We start from the raw sequence: 13,632 nt of genomic DNA on the forward strand, positions 1-13,632 counted from the left end.
GTGTGTGGCCATATGGCTATACACCACTGCCACATGAGCCCCCACTATCACCTCATCATGACCCCATTTGAATAATACTAAAGAAATACTATGATATCTGAAGTGACTTCTTTGTCAGAATCTAACTATTTTTTAATAACACTTTCAACTGTCATGGATGGCATATATTCTTTTTCTTTTAAACTAGATGGACCGCGGTTCTCGGATGTCGCTGTACCGGTATTCGACGCACAGCGTCGACCGAGATGCCTCCACCAAAGGGAGCAATGTGGCACTCAAAAGTTGATTCAAAGCTTCAAGCCTAAAAGAGGAGACTGAATTTGACCTCAGATGACCCCAAAATAACCTTCCAATGACACCTGGGTGACCCCGGATGACCTTCAAAACTTTTGGCTGTAAATGGTGACAATACCCACCAAGTTTTTGACCTAAGATGACCCCAAAATAACCTTTCAAAAAAACAGAATTTCCTGACCCCGATAAACCTTTCTACTGCATAACAATTGTATTCCACCAAAGTGCATCACATCATGCCATACCACTTCCGAGAAATAACCTTCTTAAATATGTGATGGACATTTTGACAAAATGACCTTCCAAAAATTTGGCTCTAAATGTTGACTGTACCCACCAAATTTCATGCCATACAACAGTTTTTATCAATTTGACCTCAGATGACCTCGGGTGACCCCGGATGACCTTCCAAATATTTGGCTTTAAATGTTGACTGTACCCACCAAATTCCATGCACATATGACAGTTTTTACTAATTTGACCCCAGATGACCCCTGGGTGACCCCAATATGACCTACCCAAAATGTGGCTCTAAATGTTGACTGTACTCACCAAGTTTCATGCCCATATGATAGTTTTTACTAATTTGACCTCAGATGACCCCAAAATGACCTTCCAAAAATTTGCATCTAAATGTTGACTGTACCCCCAAGTTTCATGCCCATATGACAGTTTCTACTAAATTGACCTCAGATGACCCCTGGGTGACCCCAGATAACCCCAAAATGACCTTCAAAACATTTTGCTCTAAATGTTGACTGTACCTATCAATTACCCTCAGACCGAGAAAGTCAAAAAGGACAAGGACACAAAGATTTTGCTAATCATGGATGGCACTCCATCAAGTTGCCTTTTATTGAGCGTTTGAATTTGTTTCAGAATTCACACCAATTACCTTTGATCTCAGCCGAAATAAAATTAACAAAATATATAATATTCTCATAGAGAAAACGTTATTGGACACATTTGGAACACGACAGCCGCCATCGAATTCCCCTTACCCCAGTGACCCCGACTTGAGTAAAGTGTTACACTTTGTACTATTGAAATCAGATCAAAACCTATCCTAGGGTAGACCTACCCCCTAGAATTAAATTCCGAGTGTACACTGACTCTGAAACCGTTGATTAACATAACATATCATGGCTGAGACCCACACAAGGTATATATACTACTGGTGCATACAATTCAAGATCTCCGAGGGTGGCTGTCCCCTGGGATTCCACCAACAGGTGTGTAATTGACCTGAAGGTTACCATGGATAAAAGGATTATTGTGACTTACTCGTCTACCTGTGCATGTGTATCATTATAATTTACAAAAGAATATCTAAAATCCCAATCTTCAACAATTACTAATGTACTATACTCGAGCAACAACCAAATTTTTGCACATATAACTCTTTTAACATGTACTGATTATTGACAGCTCTCCATTTTCTAGAACTGATATATATATAATTTATAGAAGGGGAACAATATTATATTGTGACCCTTATCTTTGAAGATCTTGTGCTTATTTGAAGATCTCTGAAAGCCTTTCTCTCTGTTACCTATGGCATCTGTGATAAACACATTTGGAACTTACAGGCTGGTTAATTTAAAATAACATTCTGAAAATTTGTACCATTTTGCTTGTACTCCTGATCTATTGAGACTTTCTGCTTATCCAGTATTTCTCTATATTGCAATAACATAATTTATATAACATTTAACGATAATTTAACGATAATGTCCTCACTACTTTACTTGCAGCTATTTCTGTAAAGGATTCCCTCTTCGCATGTGCTGATTTAAGCCCTTTTCTTTCCGATGTTTACTTGATGGAGAGACATTCATAAATGACTCACAAACTCAATCGCGCACTACATGTAGATGTTTACAAAATCGATGTCACCTATTGATCCCCATGCCAACACCACAACACACCCAGCATGGAGCTAGCATGATCATACCCGGATCGACAAACACAATAGGGATCGTCCATTTCTCGCCATGGGTAAATTTGTTTTCCTTTCGCTTTGCTCGTAAAACATTAGTTTCATGGCCATACAACAGTTTTTGCTAATTTGACATAAGATGACCCCTGGATGACCTCAGGCGACCTTGATCCCCTAACCTATACAAACATGTTCTGCCTGGGGTCAAGATGCACCCACCCACCAAGTTTGAGGAACGTGCGACCCCTAGTCTCCGAGAAAAGAGGTAAATAAGGAAAATGGGCCCCCTGACCTCAAATGACCTTTGACCTCAGTATATGACCTTGAACCTCACCCAAAAGAAAGTAGCCACAGTTTCTGACCATGACCCACCTATCCTGAAAATCTGAAGTCAATCCGCCCATCCATGCCCAAGATATAGCCTCCGGACGGAAGGACGGAAGACGAAGGACGGAAGCACGGACATTGCAAAAACAGTATGCCTCGCGATGGAGGAATAACAAGAGCTATATAGAAAGTCATGCGAGACATGACACACAAGCCGACCTGTTAATGGGTCAAGTTTGAGCAATTTAGAAATTTGAATAATAATAATAAGAATAATTCCTGTTGAATTTGAGCTCGATTGGACCAATTTCGAAATTTGACCTTTGACCCCTATAACTTGACCCTTGGGTCACGGATGGGGTCAACTGCTCTTGCATTGTGCTTAGGATGTCATAAGAAAGATTCCTGGTGAATTTCAGCTTAATCGGAACTTATACATGGATTTTGATTTTTTAAATTTTGATTGACCTTTTGACCCCCTTAATGACCTTTGACTTCAATGGAAAAAAAACCTTACATACACCGACAAAATGCATTGTTCCAATTTTAATTAAAACATTCTACTGTGTTTAGTTGTTGAGATAAAAATTCTTAAAGTTATTTAGCTAAAAACAGGAAGTGACCCCTTAATGACCTTTGACCCCCAAAATAAAAATACCATGCATACATCAGGTAGCACTGATTCATGTATGATGGTTATATTATTCTGGTCTGTTTACATTTTGAGATAAAAATTTTTTGAACATTTTTGATAATTTTGGTATGTAATTTGTAAAGACAGTGATTTTTTGAATATTTTTTAGACTTTGACCGGAAATGACCCCTTAATGACCTTTGACCCCTTATCTAAGCACACTCTATAGACACCGACTAAAGTCGAGTCACATGATATAACCATGTTCTCATCGCATGAAATTTGTGGAAGGAGTAGCATTTTTTGTGAAATCATTTTTGACCATTATAGCTAGGTCAAAGGTCACAACAAGGTCAAAGTCAAATGGAAGGTTTGCCTCAGCCCAGTGGTCATTTGGGTCAAGTTTGGTTGAAATCTGTCAATCCCTTGCGGAGCTAGATGCAGTTGATTGCGGTTGCCAGAAGAAAGAAGAAGAAGAAGAAGAATTATAAGAAGACAGAACAACCGACCCCATCTTCCACAGGGTGGTTGAAGACAACAAAACAAAATTTTAACACTAATGGTGATCAAGTTTTCTATGGAGAACATGTCATCAAAACTCCTCGGAAACAAAAATTGTGCAAAGCCTAGTATGTGGTAACATTAATTCCTCTTTATGCAAAAATTCCAGAGGTACAGAGCAGTTTCAAAAAATCTACAATTTTACATACTGCAGTAACAGTAAGTTACAGCTCACCCAACAATCTTTCAATTACAAACCATTCAATTCATCCACATCAAATAGATATGACTTTTTACCAAATAGTTGGTTTGCACACAATGTGTAATTGCACAACCTCTACTGATGAGGATCTGAGCTTTCAAAACTAACAGCTGCGATCCGATAAAGGGCTACAGCTATTGAAAAGTGAAGATATCCTATTACACCATCAGTGAAAGGCCAAAACTTGTGATGCACTTAGGTGTTTTTACCTCCACAGTACAAAAATTTTCTAAATGCCTTCATCAACAAGCCATGCCTATAATTGGCAACACAGATGTAAGGACTAAAAAAATAAACTTGGTTGTCCTCCACCGACCATATTAAATCTTGAAATCTGGAATAAAGTTTTTAAGGTAGAAAATAGATTTATGGGGATCAATTTGTCTCAAATAGGAGAACAAGGCGGTTCTCGAACCACGAGTCTCGCCTGCTTTTGTGACCGTCTGCTTTTGCGATAACTGTTGGTAGAGAGGTAAATGAATTTGGCGGTTATCGGCTGGGCACGATTATCTGGCTAACTGTACCCACCAAGTTTCATGCCCATGCAACAGTTTTTACTAATATGACCTCAGATGACCCCTGGTGGCCCTGAAATGACCTTCTAATATTTTGGCTCTAAATGTTGACTGTACCCCTCGTGCTAAGTTTCATGCCCATACGACAGTTTTTACTAATTTGACCTCAGATGACCCCTGGTGACTCCGAAATTACCTTCCAAATATTTGGTTTTAAATGTCAACTGTACCCACCAAGTTTCATGCCCATACGACAGTTTTTACTAATTTGACTTCAGATGACCCCTGGTGACCCCAAAATGACCTTCCAAAACTTTGGCTTTAAATGTTGACTGTACCCACCAAATTTCATGCCCATCCGACAGTTTTACTAATTTGACCTCAGATGACCCCTGGTAACCTCAAAATGACCTTCCAAAATTTGGCTTTAAATGTTGACTGTACCCACCAAGTTTCATGCCCATACGACAGTTTTACTAATTTGACCTCAGATGACCCTGGTGACCCCAACATGACCTTCCAAAAATTTGGCTTTAAATGTTGACTGTACTCACCAAGTTTCATGCCCATACGACAGTTTTTACTAATTTGACCCCTGGTGACCCCAAAATGAACTTCCAAAAATTTGGCTTGAAATGTTGACTGTACCCATCACGTTTCATGCCCATACGACAGTTTTTAATAACTTGACCTCAGATGACCCCTGAGTGACCTCGGATGACCCGTAATGACCTTCCAAAATTTGACAAAACCAAAGAACTATTTCATCAAAGTAATAAATCAAAACAGAAAGATGCTTCCTTTACGAGTTATCACTCATTGAAAGTGCTACTTTGCTATACTTTACATGGAAAGTGACTATCTTAAGGGATCTAAAATGGCGTTTATTTGCGTTTGACAGTATTTTTGTGGGACATGAGAGCACCTCAGACCTATCGAATTGCATTCTGAATCTGAAGCATGTCTTTCTGATATCAAATAATTTTCATTTTTGAAAATCACAATATAATACAAATTTTATGACAAATTATAAAATATTGTTATTTTCAAAAAATGAAAATTATTTGATATCAGAAAAAGACATGCTTCGTATTCAGAATGCAATTCCATAGGTCTGAGGTGCTCTCATGTCCCACAAAAAATACTGTCGAAATGCAATAAACGCTCATTTTAGACCCCTTAAAATCGTCATATTTCCTTAATTACATGACCGATTAAGCTGTTATTTGGATATGTGATGCACAGTTGAAAATTAATTATTAAAAGATTTGGTGATCTCAGTTGACCTTTGACCTTGTATGTGACCTTTGACCTCACGAAATTGGATAAAGTATGTTGCGTTGAAAATCTAATCAGGTCGAGTACCTCTGGCCATAACTCCCCACCAAGTTACGTCACTGTACCCCATACGGATCTCCAGATAATCTGTTCACAAGGTATTTTGCTTATTACGCATATATTATGCAAATTAGGTACTTAATTACCATATTTTACGCTCAAAATCTAATCAGGTCGAGAACCTCTGGCCCCGCTACTCCTCACCAAGTTACGTCACTGTACCCCATACGGCATGTACGGATCTCCAGATAAGCTATTCACAAGGGTTTTTGGCTTCATATGCATCAAATACGCATAAATTATGCATTAATTAGGTACTTAATTAGCATATTTTGCACTGAAAATCTAATCAAGTCGAGAACATCTTGCCACGCTACTCCCCACCAAGTTACGTCACTGTACCCTATACGGATCTCCAGATAAGCTGTTCACAAGGGTTTTTTTTTTTTTATACGCATCAAATACGCATAAATTATGCAAATTAGGTACTTAATTAGCATATTTTGCGCTGAAAATCTAATCAGGTCGAGAACATCTGGCCACGCTACTCCCCACCAAGTTACGTCACTGTACCCCATACGGATCTCCAGATAATCTGTTCACAAGGTATTTTGCTTATTACGCATAAATTATGCAAATTAGGTACTTAATTACCATATTTTGCGCTCAAAATCTAATCAGGTCGACACCCTTTGGTCATGCTACCCCCTATAAAGTTTCATCATCATAGCCCTTACGGTTCTCAAGATAACGCGTTCACAAGCTTTTTCCGAACACACCCCCGCACACACGCACACCCACCCCCCCCCCCACACACGGACACACACACACCATAGTGATTACTAAGTCTCTCCCTGAATATTTTCAGGCGAGACAAAAAGTAATGGCCTATGAAAAGACCCCCCCCCCTAAATATAATAATATTAACCCTAACACTGACCCATGCTTTTTGGTATCGGAAGTCAGAGAAGATCCGAATTTTTCAAGAAGAAGGAGAATTTTGACTTGGCACCCCGAGATTCGAACCTTTGACCCCTCGCATGCCAAGCGAACGAACGCGGTCCGGTAGCTGCTCGGGTTATTGCTGCCCGGCCAGCAATTCCGTGAGCATATCACACTTCGGGTGATTGCGTCGCCATGAACCCTGGGATGCATGCATGTTATGAATTTTTCATCGTGGTATTTTGTGGTTTTTACTGGTGTTAGGGGTAATGGACACTCTAATCTGGAAAAATACATCTTTTTAACCCTAACACTGACCCATGCTTTTTGGTATCGGAAGTCAGAGAAGATCCGAATTTTTCAAGAAGAAGGAGAATTTTTGACTTGGCACCCCCCGGGAATCGAACCTTTGACCCCTCGCATGCCAACCGAGCGATCGCGGACCGGTAGCTGCTCGGGTTATTGCTGCCCGCCAGCAATTCCGTGAGCATATCACACCGGGTGATTGCGTCATCGCATGAACCCTGGGATGCATGCATGTTATGAATTTTTCATTGTGGTATTTTGTGGTTTTTACTGGTGTTAGGGTTATAAATATTATTTTAGTCCTGAATACAAAATATAATAAACAAGCATAAAAGAATCTGATACGAAAATTTGTTACTCTGAAGCGTTACAATCGTAATTTTCAGTCAAAAATCCACAAGAAATGACTCTTGATACAACTTAGGCCTATATTTAAAAAACAGAAGCGGCTGCCTGCATCTGGAACTCTTCATATCTGAAAGTTTGAAGGTCTTATTTCATACATCAGAATTATCTGCAAGATTGCAAGATGGCTTAGGTGTAGAGCCTTTTTGAAGCATTATTTCTCTACCGGGCAAGCCTATGTAATTACCGGTAAACTAAAATTCACCTCTCGTTTTAACTCCTTCTCATACTGCCAAATTACTCAACTGGACGATGCATGTATCTTTCATCTTTCATTTAATGTAGAAACAGCAACACAAAGTCTCAGGATTCAGTATTTGTAGCTATTTGTAGTATTTTGTAGGTCTTTTGTAGGTTAAAACTTAGTAAGAGATCCAGGTAAATACAGCTTGCTCCAATTCACGAGTGGCCAATCAATCGAACTTGTATCGATCTATCAAATATGCAAATGAGCCTAAATTAGGGGCGCACAACCAGAAATTGGCACCAACATCCCGGCCCTCAATTGCCATTAATGTGAACATGGCAATTCCTAATAAAATTGCAAGCAATTGGGTGCCAACTTTCCTTGACACATGTCCAAACATACCTGGGATCACTTATCAAACCTAAGTTCACAGACTTTACCATGTAACAGCCTGATATGAGTTTGTCAAATAAATCTGAATTTGAAACACAAAATGGTTGACTAAAATTGTGTTATTACAATGTACTTGTCCAAAAGGGTGCAATCAAGCCAAAGGATTGCAAATTTATATCAAAATTGACCCTTACTTTATGGTCACAGCTCTTTTGCAAGCACTTGAACACAATTTAACGCTTAAAGCGTTCAAAAATAAACTTTCTTTAGCTCATCATAAAAATAACAATAAAACAGAATGTGTATATACATGAATGCACACCCAAGTAACATGTACCTACAGCAAAGGACCAATTTAAACAAAAACATTTGGACCAAAACAAAGACCAGAAAAATCTGGCAATTTGGAATCCCATTTTTCCAACAAGCCAAAATGAACTGGTACATGCAATAAGGGAAAGCTTTCATGAATATACTTAACTTTAGCAAAACAATCACATAACATGTTATGGCTCATAGTTCTTCTTCTAATGAAGTTAAGTCCTAGATGTGATTAAAGGTTCAATAGCATAGAACACTGTACAATAAGTCTGCATGACATAATATGCTAAACACAAATTCTTTCTTTTAGTGAAGCTTGGTAACTTTTGGTAATTATATAAACTCCAAATATCCCTAGTCTAAAATTTGGAATAAACCTGCTTTTGGCATTTGCAACAAAACAAGCATGCGAATCAAATTTTATGTATTGTCTTTCTGAAGCAGTCCAAATTATTCAAGGAGATGGTCCCAAGAGCACGGTTTACTCCCTTGGCTTTGGCAATGGTAGAATCGGCTCCTATCATCTGACATGCCTGAAGAGTAAAGACATACAATGGCAATGGTAGAATCAGCTCCTAACTTCTGACATGCCTGAAGATATTCAAATGGTACAGCTAGATGACCATGTTGAGTAGGCTGGTTTTCTATTTAACCACAGACAGCGCTATCACACTACACATTGATGGCTCCAATGGTGTTATCACAGACTATGGTATTAAGGGTTCCCTGTGCACAAACATGGGATACACACACTGGGGAAATTTCCACAAATTAATGTGCCATAGAAATGTTTGTTCCATTTTCAGTTATTTACAGGTGCACAGCTGCAAAGTTTAAATTCAAGAATCACCCAACTAGTTACGGATGCCAATAATGTCTTGAATCCTCCATACCAGATAATAAAGCATGATCCTGGCTTGTAAATTGTCCACATATTATACACAGGTTCCAAGTTCCAACACAGATTACACCTGTGTACCACATGCTGCGCAGGCCAGTTCCACATCCGTGAAACCATAATAGAAGCTGATAAACAGTCTCGTCATTTACGGAAATAAAATGTTCTCTGTCACTCTGCAGATTTAATTCAGCTGTCCTTATGTGTCCTTCTGTACTCAATTCATCCATTTTAACAGATTTTACAGCTCCTTATCAGGTAGAATTTAGCCCCATTTGGTAGCATTCAAATCAAATCCCCATATCACAGCTTGAGCAACATTCAGCTTTTCAAATGTTCAGTCAATTCTATACAGCTTGTGTATAGTATGTGGCAACTTAAGCATTTTTTTTTTTTTGGGACATTTCCTTCCCATGGACAAATCACTTGACAATTTGCCCAGAATCCTGAGGGTATGGTGCCTCAAGCTCGCCTTTGAACTATGCAATGCTGGCTATATTTTGCATGCACAGTTCCTTACATCTATTTCGTCTTCTTCTTTCATCATCACACTCAGAAAATGTTTTTGCCACAATTAATGGTGGTACTTAAATTACAGGTACACCATATTTTGTAATATAAGGTTGCTCAGAATAGTTCATAATACATGTAGCTGACAATGGTTCTGGTGTCTTGCACTGGTTCTGGTGGTTATCCAAGTTGAAATCCACTTTTTACAATGGTAGGTCCTTCCACGTGAAATTTCACTGCATTATAATGGTATGTATACACAATGTCATACAGGTAGTCTGTTTCTGGAATAATTAGTCATGGCATGCTGTAGCGATGTGTACTGCATGTACATGTATTATAGATCCAGACGTTCTCTAGGCTTGATACACGGTCTGGTTCTGGTTCCCTTGTGACGCAGGTTACTCGCAGTCACATTACTGGAATCCGCTTTCTGTTCATGTTTATCAGGTGTCAAGTCTTGCTGATTCTCTGTTTCTTCTGTTCCTGGAGCTTGTTCAGGTGTTTTTGCAGGGTTTTCAGCTTCAAGTAGCAGACATATCTTGCTAATTGGTCTCAGAATAGTTGACACCTGAGTCTTTACCTTGACTTGGCGGACATATCCACTCTTGTCGGGTAGAGTTTCCATAACTTTTCCCATCCTCCATGTATTTCTGGGTAGGGTGTCATCAACTACAAGGACAATGTCCCCAACTTGGACATTGCGCTGTGGGGATAGCCACTTTTGCCTTTCTTGTAGCTGAGGTAAGTATTGTCTTATCCATCGACGCCAGAAGATATTGGCCAAATATTGTACCTGTTTCCATCGGCGCCTTAGATATTGATCAGTATCTTCTGAGAGGTTGGGGGCCAGATAGGTTGTCCTTCAGAAGCAATAAGTGGTTGGGTGTGAGAGCTTCTAAATCATCAATGTCATCTGATGATCTTGTAATGGGTCTGCTGTTTAAGATCCCTTCCACCTCACAAAACAATGTGTGTAAATTGTCATCTGTCAGAACTTGTTCTTGCAAGACGGAGTTCAGTACCTTTCTAATTGATCGAATCATCCTCTCCCATATACCACCATGGTGTGATGCAACAGGGGGGTTGAAGATCCAATTTATGCTCTTCTGGAGTAGAGTACTGTGAATCTGTGCTTGATTGAGTTTCTGGATTTCTTGTCGCAGTTCATTTTCAGCACCGACCATATTTGTGCCGTTATCTGACCTGATGGACTTCACCTGCCCTCGTCGAGTGATAAACCGCCTGATTGCATTGATGCATGCCGATGTGTCCATTGATTCTGCTTTCTCTATGTGAACGGCTCGTGTTGTTAGACACGTGAATATGGTTCCATATCGTTTCACAGATGATCTACCTACTCTCACATAAAATGGTCCGAAGAAGTCCATTCCAACATTTGTGAAGGGTGGCTGGTCTGGTGTGACACGATCTTTGGGTAGATCTGCCATGTGTTGCACTTCAGCTTTTCTGCTGTACTTTCTGCAGGATACACATTTGTTTACTATCTTTCTCGTGCAGCTATTGGCATTTACAATCCAGAACTTCTTACGCAGGATATGAAGCATGTAGTTACGACCACTGTGGCCTGTCATTTCATGTATTTCTCTCAGGATTAACTCTGTGACGGGTGATGACTTTGGGAGTATCATAGGGTATCTTGTGTCCTCTGGTAAGGCTGCCTTTGACAAGCGTCCACCAACACGTAACACTCCTTCCGAAAGAAATGGGCACAGCTTTCTGATAGAGCTTGATCTTTGCACATGTGAGTTATCAAACTTTCCCATTTCTGATGCAGGAACCAGTGACTGTCTTTCCAGGATCTTGATCTCTTCTGGGAAAGCCTTGGATTGTTCATATTTCACCACTGCTGTTTCTGCATCTTGTATGTCCTTTGCATTCAAAGGTTTGATGCCTTGTACTTGATTTCCATATTTGTCATCATCTTTGTCTGTGTGGTCTTCACCACTCTGTTGCAGTGTTGTACTGACATGTTCTGATTTCTTCTGTCTAACTTTGTAGCGAAGGTGTTTCTTGATTAAGTAGAATCCATGCCACTGCTCTTCTTAGGCGATACCATGAACTGTAGTATGTGAGCAGTTTGTCGATTGCTGAATCTTTTATCACTGTTGCATGGCTTATAACTCGCTTCTTCACTTCAGGATCATCTATGTCGATGCTTCTTTGTCTTGGCATTTCAGGCCACTTGTCTTCTGGCTCCTGCAAGAACTCTGGCCCGTTGATCCATCTAGTGTTATCAAGAAATTTCTGCACTTTCAAGCCACGTGAACATTCATCAGCAGGATTACTTTCACTTTTAACATAATGCCATTGGGAAGGATCTGTTGCTTCTCTGATGAGCTCCACCCGATATGCCACGAATGTTTGGAATCTGGAAGCTTCACTGCTAATGTATCCAAGTACCGTAGTACTGTCTGTCCAAAACACAGACTGGTCTATGGGAAGTTCCAGCTCTTTACGCAGCATGTTATCCATTCTTACTGCGACTGTGGCAGCCGTAAGCTCCATCCTAGGAATGGTGACCCTTTTGAGTGGTGCAACTCTGGACTTGGACATAAGAAGCTGACTGTGTACTTCGTCAGAATTGTTTACCATACGCAAGTACGATACTGCTCCATAGCCAACCGTACTGGCATCCGCAAAGTGATGAAGTTGCGTTGTCTTTGGACTCTCAAAGCCTGTAGGCTTGAAACATCTGGCGATGGAAAAGTTTTCTAACTTTGGCAGCTCAGATATCCAGTCCTTCCATTGTCTTTGGTATTCTTGAGGGATTTCATCATCCCAGCTAAGTTGCAGTTTGCACAAATCTTGCAGTAATAGCCGTGCAGGCAAGATGGCGGGAGCCACTAATCCGAGTGGATCATATAGGGAACTCACTGTTGTTAGTATCCCTCTTCCAGTCATATTGTGGTCTTTCACTTCTATTTTGAAGCTGAAACTGAAACCCACCTTTGCTCAGCACTGAGGTGAGATCCTCAACTAAGGTGATGGCTTCTTCATCTGAGGTTAGAGACTTTAAGCAATCATCAACATAAAAGTTTCTATTTATAGTCTCTGTCACTGGTTTAGAACAAGTGTTGTCTATAGCTGTTCTTCTCAAGGCATAGTTTGAGCAGGCTGGTGATGAAACCGCTCCAAAGAGGTGCGTAGTCATACGATACTCTTTCATTGCCTTTGACGTATCTCCGTTGGGCCACCAGAGAAAGCGTAGGATTCTTCTGACACCTTCACCTGATTAAACATCCCTTGCACGTCTGCCATCACTGCTACTTGCTCTTGTCTAAAACGCAATAGAACACCCACAAGGGAGTTTGTCATGTCTGGGCCTTGAAGCAGTTGCTTATTTAGCGAGGTTCCTCTGAATGTTGCAGCGCAGTCAAACACAACTCTGATTTTGAGTTTCTTTGGATGACGAACTCCATGATGTGGGATAAACCACCTTCTACCATCTGTGTGTGTGTCGTCATTTGGGACTGCTTCTGCATAGCCATTCTCAATTGTTTCATTCATGGCTTTGACATATTCAGCTTTGAATTGCGCATCTTTCTGAAATCTCCTTTTCAAGTGTTCCAGTCTATTGGCAGCCATGACTCTGTTGTTGGGAAAGATCATTTGCTTGTCCCGGAGAGGCAGAAGCATCTCATAATGGCCCTTGGTGTGTTTTATGGACGTTTGTACAATATCAAGAAATCTTCGATCATCACGTGATCGTTGAGGGTGTCATCTACCGATCTCTCTGTGAAGTCTTGGTTATAGAGGTCTATCAGTTGCTGCTGAATGTTTTCCTCTACCTTAATCCTGTGCACAGATACTTTGTCTGTCTGTGTAGTCAAACCATG

The 13,632-nt window shown here is 40.2% G+C and overlaps 2 long non-coding RNA genes across 2 annotated transcripts in view; one reads left to right on the forward strand and one right to left on the reverse strand.

Moving 5' to 3' along the window:
• The window catches only part of LOC140169996 (uncharacterized), a 216,157-nt gene that overhangs the window by 178,252 nt on the left and 24,273 nt on the right, over positions 1–13,632 (forward strand). The window lies entirely within an intron of this gene.
• Positions 1–13,632, reverse strand: part of LOC140169986 (uncharacterized) — a 30,647-nt gene that overhangs the window by 1,172 nt on the left and 15,843 nt on the right. The window lies entirely within an intron of this gene.

Source organism: Amphiura filiformis, chromosome 14 (genome assembly GCF_039555335.1).
Source record: "Amphiura filiformis chromosome 14, Afil_fr2py, whole genome shotgun sequence".
NCBI classification, from domain to species: Eukaryota; Metazoa; Echinodermata; class Ophiuroidea; order Amphilepidida; family Amphiuridae; genus Amphiura; species Amphiura filiformis.